The sequence below is a fragment of the Struthio camelus genome, chromosome 5 (genome assembly GCF_040807025.1).
Source record: "Struthio camelus isolate bStrCam1 chromosome 5, bStrCam1.hap1, whole genome shotgun sequence".
Classification (NCBI taxonomy): Eukaryota; Metazoa; Chordata; class Aves; order Struthioniformes; family Struthionidae; genus Struthio; species Struthio camelus.
The window spans coordinates 64,872,390-64,891,241 of record NC_090946.1 but is presented as its reverse complement, the minus strand read 5'-3'; positions in this window follow the sequence as shown (position 1 = coordinate 64,891,241).

Genomic DNA, 18,852 nt, shown 5'->3' with positions numbered 1-18,852 from the left:
AAGGTGCACTGCACTGGGAATGGGATTTTTATGCTATATAGAAGGGAAGTACATTTAATGAGTTTATTTTGGTTAGCCTTCAGTTTAGTTTTGGGTCTGCCAATACTGACATCATTTTTCCAAGCAGGGAGCACCATCTAAGGCTTCTCTGCATCACTCTCCTTGGGGTGGGCCTGTGTGTGGGCTGATGCAGTGCTCAGCACTCCAGATCATTTCACTTTGGCATCCATTCTGCCTCTGCTGTCTCTATCTCCATATTCTATTTTAGGTGCTTACAGAGCACCAATCTCCTTAACTAAAATATAACTGAAACAAAATATTCAGCATCAAATAAGCAAAAAACTAAGACTCGAAATAGACTGTTTTGTTATTATTATGGGGTTAAGTCGCTTAAACAGATACCTTCCTACTCCTCCTCCCACTTCTTTAGTTTGCCTCAACTTGTTCTCTCTTCAGGGACATACTGCTGGCCCACAAGCTTTTGCAAAAAACGGACTCTGTTCTGCGAGGGGTCCATGGGTACCAAGTATTTGTCTAGTTTAATTCTTGCAAAATTATCAGCTTTAGAATTTCACCAGTCCTGAGGTTCTTAGATCAATCCCTCAACCTCCAGTGGGGCCAGGGGGTATCTGTTGGGGGCTAACCTATTTAGAGGCCCTTGTTAGGGCCTTGGGCAGGTTATTCCAGTTGGATGTTCAAGCAAGTGGCATCTGACGCTGCTGTAACAGGCCATCAACCACAACAGGAGCACTGATTGCCTTGGCATGAAGAGTCACCTACATCTGAACTTGTACATAAAATTTATTTACTATTTGGTGTGCACGTATGGCGTGGAGAGGTTTTAACCAGACACCGCAAAGGAAGGATTCATAGGAATAATTCTCAGTGTACCAGGGACTTTAATTTGCTACAGGAGAGCTAAAAAATTTCGTAAGACAACGGAGTTTCCTTACTTAGGGTGCTTCCATTTTCTGTGGGTGCCTTGTACTCTGCCAGTCAGTACTGGATGCTCCGGTCACTCTCAAAGGAGGTACGGTCGACACTGAGAATTAACTGAAAGCCAAGCACATCTTTCAGGTTTGTCTCTAGCACTGGCTGGACACTGACAGCTGTGCTGCTTTTCTGAAGGCACTTCACAATTTCGTCTGAATGAGGTTTTGGCTTTGCTTTGCTTTGGGTGACCCTCCAGGCTCGCTCGTCTCCACACAGGGACTCCTGCTAACGCCGGTTGCGATTAGTATTATAACCAACAGTAGGCCCCTGAGCTGTGAGCGGCACAGCCCTCTGCTTTTCCAGCCCCCCCGGACCTCCCGTGTGCAGTTATAAGCAATATGCACTTCTTTAGGGACGCAGGAGCTGGGAACGGCGAGAGCACGAACCGCCGCGTGCCGCAGCCGTTGGCGCAGCCGTTGGCCGCCGGCTGCCTGGCGGGCGGGGGCGGCCCAGCCCGGGAGTTCGCCATGCGGGCGAGGGCCGGCCCCGCCGCAGCCGAGACCGTGCCAGACCAGTGGTTCCCACAGCGCCGGGGAGAGCGGCAGCGGCCAAGGCGTCGGAGGACACTGGAGAGCAACGCCCGGGCAGCGCCAGCTCCCTCGCCGCCGACCTTAGCGGCTACAGACGGCGAGCCGCTCGCCGCCGCGTTAACTGGAAGCAGGGCCTACATCCTCTCGCGGAAGGTTACCCTCCACCGGCACGGCGCGGCCGACGGAAGCGGTGCTGAGGCGGCTTTTTGTCAAGGGCTCCCTGATTGGCTAAGGAGGCTCTGCAATGGTTAGCTGGTAAGAGTCAAGCCCCTGGATTGGTTGCGTTGTACCTGCAATGCGTCAAGTGGGGATGCTGGGGTGCGTGTGCTGGCGGGCGCCTGAGGGAACGGCGGCGGGCATGGGCATGGCGGCGCGGCTGCCGCTCGCCGCCCGTCCCGGCGGTACTGGCAGTCCCGGCGCTGCGTTTGCCGCCTCTCGCGGTGCTGCCGCTTGCAGCAATTGCAATTGCTTGGCTCACATGAACCAGAACTGTCATGCAGTGGCTTTTCGCTGTCAGTTGTATCTTTAAAACCGAGTTTCTGTATCTAAGAGCCACAGAAAGACAAAGCCTCCCCTCCGATCACCTCCTCTCCTAAGCACAGTGCCAAGAGTTACAAACGTGGCAGTACAAACGCGCTTGTTCTGCCCCTCCAGTATCAGTGTGAGAAGCGTTTCTTGGACTGCTTCTCAAAATGACAGTTTGAGTGACAGTTGGAGGAGGATATGCACGATAAAGTGATGAGTGATCTCTTAAATATCTTACTGAAACACTGCAGAATCTTTCAAGGCAAAGCGATGCTTCCGTAAGTAAAATTAGACGCGAACCGAAAAGCAGCGGAGGAACGCGGCGCTGGCCTGTCTCCATCGGAGGCTTCTGGACATCGTTGGGTGCCTCAGAGTCGTTGGGCTTGGCCAAAGCCCACTCCTGCCCGGCTGCGCAATGAGCCGCAGAGCCGGGCCGGCAGGCTGCAACAGCTCCGGTGGGTTTTTTATGCGTGCCTAACTGGAATAAACATAGATAACCCCCAACCAAACAAACAACAAAACCTTCTTTGAACCATCAAGAAGCTTGTGAGACTGCTTTTAAACCATAAAAAAAAAAGATGGTAGTTTCAAATTAGGAAAAAAAAACGTCTCTGGCACATCTGCAAGGCTAGATAGAATAAGTGTCTAAACATAGAAGTAAGTTACAGACGCTCATAATATTATTTAAATTCTTCAGTATTTTTGTTACTGGAGTGTTTCATTGCTCTTTCTCAAAATCCCATTCTTGAAGAGTGAGTCAGCAACAAGTCTATGAATGTGTCAGGGAGCAGTATTTTAAATAAGATTTCATGCCTAAACCGTTATTAAGAGCATGTTTACATACGAAAAATTGCAACTCTGAATATGAACATGGGCTCTAATGGCCCAATTTCTTGACTTTAGTGAGAGTTTTTTTGTTTTTTTTTCTAACTGCAGCTTTCAGGGTAACATTCCTGACATGCTATTGGAAGGATTTTGCGTTAAAATCCGTAGCAATTTATTTCCTTTATTCCCTTTGCTCACTGGGAATTAGAACACTTTTTATTTTAATATTATCATGATTTCTTTTGCACAGCCTTACTGAATACAAACTGCTTTCTTGCTGGCACTAACACTTCTTACTGTCTTTCTTTTCCAGAAGAATTCTTGCAAAATACTAAAAACAATCTAGGCACATTTACTTGTGGTCCTAGCCAAGTGGAACAAACGGAATGAAATCTTTATGGGAAAATTATATGCCTGTGTAATTATAATTATAACATTTATGAGCGAGGGTTTGCTAAAGTAAAACATAAAAGCAAGACTGCAAGCTCATTCCATTTCTTATTTGGTCATTTAAAGCGTAACAGCATTGCTGGGAAATTCAGGTTTGAAAATTTTAGGTCTAAAATAGTTTGGGGTCTTAACAAATGGAAAGGAAATGGGTATAAAGCATGGGTAAAGGCATCACTAGTATTCACTCTTTTCCAGAACATTTTTTTAAAAAGTGTATAGTAGTCATAAAACCAATTCATTGTTTTAATTTAATATAATGACTGTACAAATAAAAGAACTGAGTGACTGTCAGAGGACTTGAGAAAACAAGTTTTTAAGTGACATCATAATTTTAATACAAAATAAATATACCAATTTCAGGGATAGCATTTAAATCATTATGTCCCCAATAGCCCCCCAAAAGGAATTATAAAATTATATAGCAGATGACTGAAATTTTCTGTTTAGAAGATAAACTCAGTTCTCTTATGATAACAATTACATTGTAAGAATTAGTCTACTTTAAGCTCAAGTTGCTAGAGTGAATCAATGGGAATAAATAACAACTACATGTTCATTAAAAAGAGTTGCATCGATCAATTTCAGGTAATTCCAAATTGAGTGGTAATGCTAAATTTTATTTTTATGCATGTGCTTTATGTGGACCATGTCCAAAGCCATTAATAAATGTAGGAAAGGTAATATGGAATAATGAACAAACTTCATTATTGTTCTAAACGCATCATTTTAAAAACATCCTGAATAAAAACATGTACCATCCTTTTTAAGCAACCATTTTACAGCAATGTACTTACAGCAGTGTAATCACACTAACATCTGTTAAATATATGCAGGTCTGCCATCTTATGGAGCCTGAATGGTACTACCAGATTACAGAATAGGGAATTCTGTGTTCATATCAGGAGACAACTTGGTTTGAACTTTTCCTTTTCAGTTAATGTGTTCTTTCTTCTAGAACTTGCACCACTTTGACTCATTGTTTTTATTGTTTTTATTTTAGGTGTATTTATAGCATTTATGTATGCATGCAAGTGCAAACATATAAATACAGTGAAATAAAAACGTTCATTACAGTTGCAAGTTCAAGCACACAAAAACCTGGGAAACACTCACATTAAAGTTGGTTGTTTACATTATGACAGTCTTGAATGATATCATCAGGTGCTATTTTTTTCCTCAGGACCATTGTCTTGTTCAGTTTTCAGGACAGATGAAGCTACTTAGTCAATAGCTGCTCAGAAATTTTTTTGAGTGCAGGGTGACATTTGACAAGGATGGCCTAAGGACTTGTGGCATCTACCTAATGCCTACTCTTTTGCCAGTTCTCCTTCTCTTCTTTCCTTCCACGTCAGATTTTTCTCCCTTTTTCCCTGCTAGTTTTCAACTGCTCTGCAGGTTCTCGGTGCCAGTCCTCTTGCTCAGCCATACCCATTACTCATGCACAGTGACTTACTCGAGACTGTTCTTCACTTCTGGCTCCCAGCTCCCTCTTTCTCTCCCTGACTCCTTGCCCAGCTTGTTCTAGTCTTCTCAACAGCCAGTTCTGAGTTATGTTTCAAGGCCCTACTTTATGCGCTGAGGGTATTAAAATTCTTCAAAGGAAGGATCATCAGAATATCTTAATTAAACAGAACAACATATTCCTTTACCCTTCTTCTGAGAAACAGGTGAACAATTTTGGACAAAGTTTATACAGGCCAAGGCAGACAATCAGCATGGAAATTTTCAGCCCGCATGATAAGAATTTAGCAAAGCTATTAAAGCTGCTAAAATGATGGTGTTTTGTTTGGTTTTGTTTTGTGTTTTAGTAAAAGCTGATGTCAGATAAACTTGATAAGTGACTTTTCAGACAGCCAAGCACAAATGCTGCTTGTGTTATAATTAGTATATGAAGTAATATTATACAATATTGTATAACTGGTGCAAAGTTATTTTTAGTTAGAAAGGATTCCTCAGGAAGACCTCATTACTTGGCTTTTGAAAAATTTGAGGTGAGCTAGGAAAGTGTTTCTTTTAAGTGACTGTGACACTGTCAGTTATTGTACTAGTACACTTAAGATATGGAAATTGTCCAGCATTGAATAAAGTTTTGCAAAGTTTTCCCAGTTGTTGGAAAATCTGGTAGCTCCTGAAAATTAAACACTGTGGTGTGTGTCTGATTTCACTTAGTTTTACCTGTACTCTACTCTACATTATACTCTATGTTATGTTTTCTCCACTCGAATACTCTACGTTATATTTTCTCCATTCAGTCACCCTTGCAAACATCACATCTATCCTGATACTCCTGCTGGGAAAAGACATGAAGTGGAAACTGCTATTTAGATTACTGTGAACTGAATTTGGTGATGTGAAACATTACCTACCACCACAATGCACGTCCTAGCACAACTGGTCTTGGTAAGAATGAACCCACTTTTCACCTCCTCCGTTATTTCCCGCTTGTAAAAAAGTTTTCTCCCCCATTTGGTCTTGCTTGATTGCAATACCATATTTTGATATACAGCTAACTTCCTAGGTGCAAATTCTCATCTGTTTTTTATCAGTTTTAGCATAGATTCCATGATAACAAAATAGATTGTGATACATAACAAGGACTCGCAAACTTAGCCCATTGGATAGGAGCAACCCTTTGGTGCAACAAGTATCATAAGCTTCTGTCCCCAGGCTGGTATACTTGCACATACAGGAAGAAGTACACTTCCAGACCTACCCACTTGTGCCACTTACATAACTCTAGCTATGCATCACATATTGAAGCCTCAACCCTAAATTTTAACCTGCCTCCCTCATCTCCACAAAAAGAGGCCAGCTTTATTCCCTGGTCCACCTCCACTTCATCAATGTCATTCTTCCTACCTTGTCTTGCTCCCAGAGTCTTGGAAAAGACAGCTCTGGCTAAGCTCCAGCAGCAGGCACAACGATGCCAACCTCTACAGCTGCAAGTGGATGCCCATCAGCTGATTGGCACCAGTTGCTGGTAACACTCAACTCCAGATGTAGAGAAGATTACCCTGGGTTACCCTTACTGCTTCAGAGTAACTGCTCTGTGCATACTGGAGACACAGGGAGGGCTTGCAGTGTGAATGCTTAGTGACTGCTTGGAACTAATTTTTTGGCAGTGCTTACTCCACAGATCAGGTGAGCTGGTACTGCTCCTTAGGTGTATGTATCTGCTGCTTGGGCTGTTCCTTGCAAGTGATCACCTCTGTGTACGTAAGGGACAAGGGAAAGGACTTATCGTAAATGGATTTGAGGGAGTTAAAAAAGTAAAAATAGGGCTGCTAATTAACAGAACTTAACAGATCTTGTTTGAATTTGTGAGTAATCCGTTGATAATGCAGTGACCACTTAAAACACTCACTTTACTCCACTGCTTAAATTGATCAGAAGCTGGTCCCAAACAGGAGTGAGAGCAGAATGGGGATTGAGCTTTTGTGCAAAGATCCATTTAAAAAATCTTTGACTGCACAGATTAAAAAACAATTGAGTTTGTGTGCCAGGAAAAATCCATAAACTGGTGTCATAACTTACATACCTCCTCCTTAAAATGATTGTGACTAATAAAGCAAAATGGAAAAACAATAACTAAAGCTGGCTACCACCTTCATTTTTTCACCTCCCAAACAGCAAGAATGTCACAGGAAGCTCAGAGGTTGATACACAGGAAATACTATCCTGGATCACACTTGAGATTCACTGATTAAGTATCTTTCTACAGTCGTGGCAAGATCAGGTGCTTCAGAAGAAATGCAAGAATTACTGCTGCTAACAGGAGCCAAGTCTGTCCCCATAAGAGATCAAATTCTAATCTTCAATAGTAAGGGATTTTCTTAAACTTGAAGCATGACATTTAATAATCCTTCCAGAATTATTAACAACCACAGCTCTGGGTATTTTGTTATTCATGTACGTTTTTAGAATTTACTAAGTTCTTGACCTCAGCGGGTTTCTGTAGCAGTATGTTCTCCTGTGTAATTACTCATTGATTTGGCAAACAGTAATTGAGTACATTACTCTACAAAAATGATGCAAGATTTTATGTATCATTATAAAGGAGGCAACATGTCAGCTTTATAATATTTTGTCTGAAAAATGAACAAACAGTAAACTGTCCTCAGCTAACTGTATCTTTTAGCCTAAGACATCATGTCAGGATTCAGAAGTTCAGTAGCAGAGTCAACATGTCTTATGCTGGATGCTTAGGTTTTTACTCAAGTGTACTATTTTGTGGGTTTTCTCATAACTCAAAACATTTTTTTCTTGTTATTTTCAGCTTTCCTAATTCTGTGTAATTTTTTTTACCTAAACACATACATAAATGAGTATCATTTCATCCAGAATTTGTTTTACTCCTGTTTGACAATAGAAGCCTGCACAGATGGCTGCAAAACAGAACCTTCAAACCCAGCCAGATTTGTACATTTGTACTGATTTCTTGCTTTAGGGAACTCGGTTCAAAATGCTGTACTGCCAAATCCATCCCTACAGCAATTCTCTTGGCTTCACTGGATAGCCGCATGGGATTGCCTGTGATATCGGGCTAAGCTAAGAGATTCTGTGCAATTCCAAAGGCATTTGTTTGACAATATGTAAAAATGAAGTACAAAAAACATGCTACCGTGTTGAGATTTGGACAGTTTGGCCATTTTGTTGAAAGTATTGGCCATGCAAACCACTTTCCATTCTGAATATACAAGGAACAATTCAAAGTGACTTTAGTTTAAATATCAAGTGGTAGAAAATGCTGTACTAACACTGGGTCACATGCAGGTACAGACAGTAGGAGGTTCAGACAGTCCAACTGGCCTTCCAAGGATTTAGAAACAATTTCCGACTTGAGGGAGTGATCTGAAAGGAGCTGTGATTCTGTGTGTCATCAGAAACACTGGAAGAAAGGTTTTTAGAATAGAGCTACCTAGAGAGAGTCTGGGAACTAAAAGTAAAGAAATTGCTCCTACTCCTTTGAATTTCTCTGTGTTCCATAAAACAGGTTGTTACGTTCATTCTTTATAAATAAAGGGGATTGTATCAAAGTTCATCAGTTTATCTTTCTAATGGAAAGAGGTCTAGGAGAGACCTCCTAGATTTTGAAAACTGGCTGACCAGGTGGGCCAACAAGAGTTGATATTATTAGAGAACATAACATCACACAAGACTGCAACATAGGAACAGAACGATATATTTTTTTGCTTCGTTGTGACAGCTTATATGCAGCAGACAAAACATACAAAAACTAAAGGCTCAAAGCTGACTGATTTAAGGGAGTCACACTCTGTGGCACTTTATCTGAATATCTGTAAAGTATTTAAATCATTAATTTTCAATTTTTGATGAGCTATTAAGGGCAAAGTGGCAGAGAGCGATTGCATTAGAGTGAAAATACTTCTGTTCACCTAAAACTAAAGCATCATACATTGGCTGGCTCTTCTATAGCACAATCTTTAGTCTTTTATATTGATCCAAAATAATAAACACATTTATGGTGCAGTATAAATAATACAGAATAATCAGCTGCAAAGCCACTATCTAATGCTAAAATGTACTTCCACCCTGAGAGTTGATTGTTTTATCACGGTTCGCAGGAAACTGCAGTACTTGTAAGCTTTGTGTCAGCAGTATAACTGACAACCAGAAAATAGCAGCCTTACAACTTCAGCTGGATGCTCTGTGTCAGCAAGCTCCATGGGACTGGAGCCAAGCCAAGGATGGAACGCTTCTGAACATCCTACTCATAATTGTAATGTTTCCTGTTTTCCTTTGCAAGTAACACTTTGTAGTGTAAATGCCTCACTAGTGGTGTCACCTATGACATTTTGGCCTTTTCATTCTGCTCCCATACATTCCTCCAGAAACTGGCTGGGCTTCTTGCTGATGTCTCAGTGCTATCTCCTTAGTTCCCTCTAGGAGAGTTTGTTGGGTCAGATATCCAAACTGGATCCTTACATGTGTATCATATTCACCTGACCTAAAAGGCCTCCCATAATCCTGCATGCTGGGGATCGTTTCAGCTGTCTCCGCATGAAGTCAGCTCCAGTTGGCCTGAAGCCCAGCTGGATTTGATATGTTTCTGAGGGAAGCAGTGAGGTGTGACTGCAGCATGCTGGCTGTCACTCCTCGTTCTGGGAACACAGTCTGGAGAAACCTCCGCTGCTTCTTGGATACACTTTGGTTTGACAGAATTTACTGTCTGTGGCTCTGTCCTGCATTGAGGTGTCTGTATTGTGTCCAGACCAGGCACAGACTTGCAGGCCACATTTGTACAGTGCTGAGCCTCAGCTAATAACTGCTGGATGCGAGACGTTTTTGCATTTGTGGCATGGATAATCTGCAATGCAGATAATCTAATGATAGATAGTTGAGGATGGCCTCACTGGACATTAGAAGCCCACTTTCACTTTTGATCTTGTATAGGCTGTTACGGTATTGCTGTTCAAGCAGCAACATCAGCTTGAGGTGTTCCTGCTTCCTTTGCTTTTTGGTTCCTCTTCTGTCTGTGGCATGCCACCCATCCAGCTGTGCTAGCACAGCCTTTCATGGAGCAACAGTGCATATCTGGTTACTGCCAAAAAAAAAAACAACTAACACTTTTTCTAAAACCAGTCAGTTCCCTGACTCAGTGTTGGCAACTTTTTTATAAGCCGTGTATTTAAAAAGCCCAACAAACAATTATGTTGGCACAGATGAGGGGAAGAGGTGGTATTAGAAAGCTTTAAACTACTATTGCCATTTTTTATTGTGAAACAGCCACAGGGCAGTTATACTCCTGTAATTCCACCGATTTTAATAGCTATGCCATTGTAAATTAGAAATAATTTCAAGTCGAAGCAATGCTTCCAAGATCACCAAACATGTCTGCTCTGAGCAGCTGACATGCTAAGAATGAAAAATGGTGGTTGGTATCTGGAATTTTTGAGGGAAGGCTTTTTTTTCCCCTGTAAATAAAATAGGGATGGAAACTATATTCTTTTTGTTTTATTACTTAATCACTGCTTAGAATACTGCAGGGTTGCAAAATTACAAACCACACAGTGTGGTACTCTCCGAAAAACTAAATGGCTTCACAAAGACACAAACCACTTCATGGTTTGTTTGGAATACAGACAACAGAACCTTGGCTTTCGCACTCATCTTCGTCAAAGACTTCAGTGAAGGAAAGGCTACAAATAAAATGGCTGCGGGGGGCTCTCTGCCCCACAGACATGGTATCGTAGGGCCAGAAACTGTGGAGAACTGTCTCCCCTTGCTCCGGTCCCCTTGTGGGGAAAAAAATTGAATTGGGGGGGGGGGAATGAAAAAAAAAGGATCATCAGGCTCCAAAGGTCAACTTGAGGAGTGGCATCTGGATAGATCTAGCCACGGTTGTCCTTAGGAGAGCGAGAGTCCTTGTGTGCAGAAAACTTCATTGAAAAGGGAAAGATATCCAAAGGAAAGGAAGAAATACAGAGCAGGAGCTTTGCTAGGGATCAGAAAATTCCCTTGACAAGCAGAGGAACTGCTGGCTGTCAAACTGTTTCCCAGACAGGGAGGAATGATGTCAGAGTCCGCTGCTGGAGAAACTTCCCACCTAGTCTGGCGATCACAACACTGCCGGCATCCCCAGGGAAGAGGTCCCTCAACAACAGAGAGCACCTGAAAAGATTATATTTCTCCTGACCTGAGAAGAACAAATTCTATTACCAGGAACCTCTGTTTGACTGCAGTTGTTCATTTACAAATGGCATTCAGCAGCTCTCATTTTTGAACTCCAACCCCTCGCATTGTTTTCTTGCGTCCCTGCCCTGTTTTCTTGTGTCTTTCTTCCCTTTCTCTCTGCCTCCCCCCAAGTCATCCATGTCCCTGACACCTCACTGATTATCTGAACATGCTTATCTCCAGGCTTGTCTCCAACTGCTAATCCTATTAATTTAGCTTTCTTAAATAGTTATTTACTGAGTAGCAATACCAAATACTTACTTCTAGGAGCCAAGCCCCCCCACCCACCATAGCAAGAGAATGGTTTCTAGTCTAGGCTTTAAACTCTTTAGGGCACATGTCCGGGTAGTGTTAGTCTAGCACAATGGGGCCTTCATGAATGATTAAGGCTGTTCAAGTGCTTCTGTAATGTAACCATTAGATTTTTTTTTCCAATATATTGTTACTGATTTGTTTGCTAACAAATGTGGAATACCAACTCACAAGCCCTCGGTATAGTGTTTTCTAAAATTAAATTGGACAAACCTAGCAGAGACTGCTGCAGGTACCCTTTTCTAAATGAAAAGATGATAAGTCCTCTGAGCAAAAAGGACCTTCTTATGGCCAGATGGAAGAGGATATTTCAGATAATGAAATGAAATGAAAGTTCTCAAAATGGTACCATGGTTCCTGAAAGCCCAGCAGCTTTGAACAAAATCGAAGAGCTGAGAGAAAGTAATTTTATATATATATGTACACATATATATAAAAATTATCAATTAGGATATGTGTACATGTATCTATAGCTATATCTGTCTATTTCCATTCACACCCTGAAGAAGGTACATGACCATTCAAATTACACAGAATCACAGAATCAGAGAATGGCCGAGGTTGGAAGGGACCTCTGGAGATCATCTAGTCCAATCCCCCTGGTCAAGCAGGGTCACCTCGAGCACATTGCCCAGGATCGTGTCCAGGTGAGTTCTGAATATCTCCAGGGAAGGAGACCCCACAGCCTCTCTGGGCAACCTCTTCCAGTGCTCTCTTTACCCTCACAGGAAAGAAGTTTTTCCTCCTGTTCAGACGGAACTGCCTGTGTTTCAGTTTGTGCCCGTTGCCTCTCGTCCTGTCGCTGGGCACCACGGAGAAGAGTCTGGCCCCATCCTCTTGACACCCTCCCTTCAGATACTTGTACACATGGATCAGATCCCCCCTCAGTCTTCTCTTCTCCAGGCTGAAGAGTCCCAGCTCCCTCAGCCTTTCCTCATAGGAGAGATGCTCCAATCCCTTCGTCATCTCAGTAGCCCTTTGCTGGACTCTCTCCAGGAGCTCCATGTCACTCTTGTACTGGGGAGCCCAGAACTGGACTCAGTACTCTGGATGTGGCCTCAGCAGGGCTGAGTAGAGGGGCAGGATCACCTCCCTCCACCTGCTGGCAACACCCTTCTTAACGCACCCCAGGATCCCATTGGCCTTCTTGGCCCCAAGGGCACATTGCTGGCTCATGGTCAACTTGTTGTCTACCAGGACTCCCAGGTCCTTCAGTCCTTCAAAATTATTCAGTCCTAGCCTATTTTATTGCACTAACAACTGGGTTTGAATTACCATCACCCTTATTGCTTGTCCTAATAAATTTAATGCATGTACAGCAATTTTTCCAGCCTTCTGAGCCAAAAGAACTGTCTTTTATGTAATTTGATGGGTGTAGGAATACACTGAGGGACAGGTGAGGTGAGAGGGAAGTGTATGGAAGAAGCATGCTAGTGCCTTTGAGGAAAGATCATAAAAATAAAATTAATGTCCTATCTTATCTACATGAAAATTAAGTTTCCTGATGCTATTATACTGCTTATCAAGTGCACTTGCCTATGCATTCTCCTTTTCTCAAGGTTGTCCAGCATATAGTTGACCACCCCCAAAGTAGTTGCACTTTAGTAGAACAATTGCAGTTTGTATAAAAGAACTTTCACTGCTAATCAGATAAAGAGTGTTTCTTTTTAATACATGCATAATTGATTAGTCTCAGTTAATATATTATCATAACTTAGTGCTGTCATCCATAAGGAGAGTATAATAGTTCAGGATAGCAGTATGCCGGTTCATTATGTTGCAGAATTTTTTTTTACTGCATGCGTATCAACTAGTTTCAATTCCTGTCATGTTGACTGTCCAGTGACATTAATCAGCATTCTGTCAGGGAGATGATACTGCATACAACTGAAGCATTACCCAAATTATCTGGTAATAAAACTTTTCAATACCAGTAATGGATACCTATGCAAAATTACTTCCAAAAGTGAAATTTTCTAGAAAATTGTGGAGGAAGGTTTGCTATCTTGCTCATAGCTAAACTAATGGAATTAGTTTAATGGAATTAGTTTTGCAGTGCAAAAAGACATAGTGCAAATGAAAATCTCCCACAAGCATTTCAGCTTGGTTGTTGGTGAAATATGGGGATGAGGGAGCTTTCTGAGCTTGAAAAAAGATTCAAAAATACACACATACAGATATACAGTGGAAAACATGCTAGTAGAACCCAAATATTCGTGCAAGTGACAAACAAAGCATTTTTTTCACTGAGCACAAACTGATGCTATTTTAGACTAATTTTGGGTAGGTAGTAATGGTGGAGAGAGAGCAGGTTGCATTTATAGAAAAAACAGAGCAGTTACCCTTCTATCCCCACTTGGGTGATAAGTCCAGATGAAATAGAGGAATAAACAAAGTTGTTTCAATAATTAGAACTTTGGAGGGTTTTTTCATTCCAGAACACATTTTGGTAGACTAGACAAGGTAATTGATGTAGTTGAATGCACTGAATAAATCAGACTTAAATATGACAGAGATCTGGAATTTATCTAACTCAGAGATGCAAAAAATATCTGGAATTTACATTCCAAGTATAGAAACTGGATGAATAATCACCTCAACAGTGAGAGCAGAAACAAGAAAAGGGCCTATAAGGAATGGACAAAGGGAATGAATGAATGAATGAATGAATGAAATGAATGAAGAAAGCTATGACTTGGAGGCGCAGGTATCAAGGAACATTTGCCTTACCTCAACCATAACTAGATCTTGCAAAAGAGTAAGACAAAAGAAATAGCAATAAAGGTAAAGCTACCATAAAAAGAAAGGGGGCCACAAAGCACTGAGACAATATATAAGGTACATCCCTAGCCTAATGAGTACTTTTTCCGGTATTTAGGAAGGACAGAAATGTAGAAAGGAAGGTCAAAGGTAGGTTTTCTGTTAGAAAAGAACATGCAGAAATGAAAAGAACCATAACTTGGAAGCTAAACTAGGAGAGCTCAACTTACTCAAATGGGGGAGCATTACTGACTAATGAGAGAATTAGTGCATGAAGTTTCATCCATCCGTTGTTTTATGGTGGAGCTATAAACAAGAAAAGAGCCATCCTATTCACTTTTTTAAAATAAATACTTAATACACTTGCCATTATTGCATTAATCTACAGTAATACATGAAGCTTTAAAACAATTTTGAAGAAAATGAACAATACGGATATAAATGGAAGATGGGATAAAATTCAATCCAAGTTTACTAAAGGTAGATCGTGAGTATACTTTAACAGTAACAGAACTTTTATAGATGGAAACCTGGTAGATCCAATTGATTTTATCTCAGTAAAGCTCTCGACAGTGTAGTACTTCTGAAATTATTAGTTGAAATGGGAAGTAGTACAATAAATGTAAGCTGGGTTAAGAACTGGCTAAAAGAGAGCTGATAACAACGGGTTTGTGCTGAAAAGAGAACTATGAAGCTGGAGAAGGGTTTCAAGTGGAGCTCCTTATACCAGCATTTAGACCAATCTTAGTTAATAATGGCAGTGGCAAAAAAAAAAATGGTGCTAATTAAACTTGCCAGTGACAAAAACTGAGAGGCCTTGTCCTCAACAAGCTGTATCAAGAATGTCATTCCTAGAGAACTGGTGACCTAGCAGCCAGGAGTAATAGAAGTAAATTTAATAGAAAATACAAGGCCATGTCCTTAGCGATTAATAACAAGATTTTCTGATAAAATAAGAGGAAGTGATAGACCTGAAATGCCAGACTGTAATAACTGATCACAGGTTCATTAAGAGTCGCTAGTATTATTCAGCCAACTTAAAGATAAATGCAATACTGTAGAAGATTTTCAATAGAGATTGAGAAGTAATATGCCATTCTGTAAAGTATCACTGAGTCTGCAATACAGTGTACAATTCTGCTTCTGATTATGAACTGACAAAAGTGCAAAAAGTTCAGTGGATTGGACAACCAGTCTCACAGGAAGAGGTTTTAAAATTGCTTAACGAAAGAAAGGCTGAGTGGCATATGATTACTGTCTGTGCATAGATTACATCCAGGTAAACACTCCGGAGAAGGAAGAGCTATTTTAAGCCATAGGACAATGCTGGCACAGATACAAATGGATATAAACAGAGCATGAATGAAATTAAACAGGAAATCAGGATGCTTCTAACCATCAGAAAATTGAGCTTCTGGAACTCTTTTACAACATGAGCTGTGGGTAGAAGAGCCCAACAGATTACAAAAAGGAGTTGACGAGCAGGCTTATATGATAAGGTTGCCTGAAAAGATTGAACCCAGTTGATCCAGACCGTCCGTTCCTGACCTATGTTCACAAAAGGTTAGATACTAGAGATAAATGGCTAGATAAATTTTGCTGTAGGACAGGCTAAGGAGAAAATAGAATGAATTTCACATAAGAAATCATGAAACCCATGGGAAATCCAGCAGAATTCCTAACTGCTTCCAAAGGAAGAGATGGATAATAGAACATTGAAAATCCTTTCATGTAGACAACACCTATTTATTTAAAAATGCTGATTATTTAAGCATGCTAACTGTGTTTCATAGGCTGCATTCCAAAGGCTTATCAGGGAGATTATTACCTCTCCCCATATTAAACCATTTGATTCTTCAATTCCAGCCCGGAAAAAAAAATACAGTAACTGGAAGCTTCATCTGTGGCCTCAGATGAAGCCACAACGCCACCTTAAAATGGTGCAGTGAGTTAAATGTTCTCTGTCTGAATGGCATGCGGTACTTATTTGTTTTGATTTATGAATAGAAGAAGGATGTCAAATGCATTTTTCTTACAGGAAGATCTATTCCTGTGTTATTTTAAAAAGAGTGATAGTGGGCCTCCAGGGTACAAGAGAGAAAGGCCAGAAAGACGTTTTTCTTGCAGGAACCAAATTAAACTTCTTGCCTCTGTTTCTCTACAAACAGCAACTGGATAAAATTGCATTTTGGATCTACAGGGAGATCTTATCATTCAGAATTTTTTAAAATTGGACCTAGTCCTGTAGTCTTCACTCTGAGAAAGCTTGTATAAAATGCTAGTGGGAAGTTTTAGCAAACAGAATGCTGTGCTTGTGCCTGCGAAATACCTCCTTCCTCTTCTGGGCTTAATTCTGTTCCCAGTGAGCAGCAAAATTCCCAGTAAGTGCAGTGGGGACAATATCAAGATCTTACTTTTTATAAGCTATATACATACATAGGTTTATATTCACACATGCATGCATACACACACACGCAGCAGAACTAAAAATACTTTACAAGTCTGAGGTTTGTGTCTAAAAACGTAACAGGCCTATCTACAGCCTGGCCTAAAAGCTGAAATTTCTATTAATTTGATTATTTCTTTTTTGTTTTATTGAAAGGTATACATACATTTCATACACAAATACAGGGTCAGTCTGACCATGACTTCAATTCAGAGTTAAAGGCCAGCACTTCTTTGCAGCTTGAATAATGCAGTGAAAAAATCTCCCTTAGGGATTTTAAGTGTAGAATGTGTATCTGAACTGAACCAATTATCTTTATTGCGTATGTCCATCACAAAAATACCTGTAACAGTTCACCTACCCAGAAAGCATTTGACACAATGTTTATCAAAACTGAAAATTTTACAGATAGAACTCGTAACGGTAAATGAGTCACCTCACCAGGTTTGTTAAAATAAAACATTAGAAAGATCATTCATAAACTGGCCTGATAGCCTTTGTAAAAATATTAGCAACAGTGTATGTATGAAGAAGAACAACTTATATAGGTTTATTTTCTTTCTAATGTATCCTTTTGAAGGACAAGGTATGCACAACTTCCATGTAATTTTATATCCCTGTTTTGTTAATGATTTAGGCTGCTAAGATTTTATTCATGTATTATTTAATACTTTATAAGAAGAAAAAGGCAACAGATTTGTGTATTTGCAATGAGCAATAATATGATTTTCAAAATCTCTGCATAAAAGACTCTAGAAATGACATACAAACTGACCTGCAAGATGTGATGACTCTGCGGGTAAAATATGACACACCAAATTTAATAGTAACATTATACATTATCCTCATCTAGGATACTAAATGTATACATAATACAATATGCAATTAAAATCTGAAGAGAAAGTTGGTAATTGGATTTTGTTGCTAAACATGAGTCAGCTCCCTTCCCTTTAAAAATACAATAGAAGCACTTTTGAAAGATGGATTTAAAATTATTATACTTTTGCATTAAACTGTTCAGTTTCGATCTGTCAATTTTGGGGGCTGAAAGAACAATATCAAAACATTTAAAAGGAGTTTTTTCTTGGAAGATATATTCTTGAGATGCACCCGTCAAAAATAACAAAAGCATGAGATGATAGAGAGCTCTTCATCATTTACTCTCTGAAACATTCCAGCTGCGTTACGCTCAATGCTTGCAGTATGAATCTGTTTGCCTGGGAAAGAAAACAGAAAGGGAGGAGAGCTGCCTATATGGGAGCTGTGACTGTCGGACCATTTCTGAACTCAGTCACTTCTAGCCCTCTTCCTCACCAGGGAGCAAAGGCAGGGATGGAAGTTGAACAAGAACTTTGAAGGGGAATGGATTGGGGTGAATAGCTACAAGGACCGCCAGGGCATCCATCATTAAAGACCCAAACCCTGTGCGCTCCTGTAGGAGATCCTCTCTTCCTTACTGTTCTGGCAGTGAGACCCGCCACGGGTTGGTGCTGAAGTTACCGGCCTGACGGCAGTGTGTAGCACCTGCTGGAGCTGAAACTGGAGCTGTCACGTTTCTGCTTGCTGAGTGGGTCTCAATAAAAAATTAGCCCTTAGAAAATTAGTGGATCTCAATGCATCTCAGTAGTGTTGGCACAGACGAAAGGATTTTTCAGTGAAAGAAACCTGAGAAGAGACTGGGAAAACATAGAGGAAGGCTGGAAACTTGGCACACTATCAGAAAAGGAACTTGTGTTATTAGAAACCTCACTGTGTCCCATAGGTCTCACTGCAGTGAGATACAATTATAACAAACACCCTCCTTTTACATTTCCCCAATTTCTCTCACTGTTGGAACATCACAGGAGTGTCATATTAAAAACACTTATTTTCCTATTAGAGTAAGCTGCATAAACATTCCTATAATGAAAGTCCATCACACTATGCCAGTAGAATTGTACATAAGTGATACCTGAGAAGGCTGGTGGAACAGAAAGTGGAAGCCTGCTAATCTATTCCATAGAAGAAGTGGTTCAGGACAGCCAAGGAGAGTGCACATAAATACATCTAATCACCCCTCTAGCTCTGTAGTCAACATTCATTTCCTGTCCTACTTAATGTAACTTCTGCTCTTATAATCTTATGAAATTTTAGTATTTTAGCGATACTTTTTTCTTTAAACCTGTTCAATGTAGCCCTTATTCAAAATGGCTGCCTTTATTTCCAGTGCTTTTGTTCAAGATAACCATGATATATGCTGTAAATTACACTGTTTCCAGCACTTTCACTGTAAGGCTTATGCTGTAACCCTTTCCATATGACAACAGGTCCTCCTTT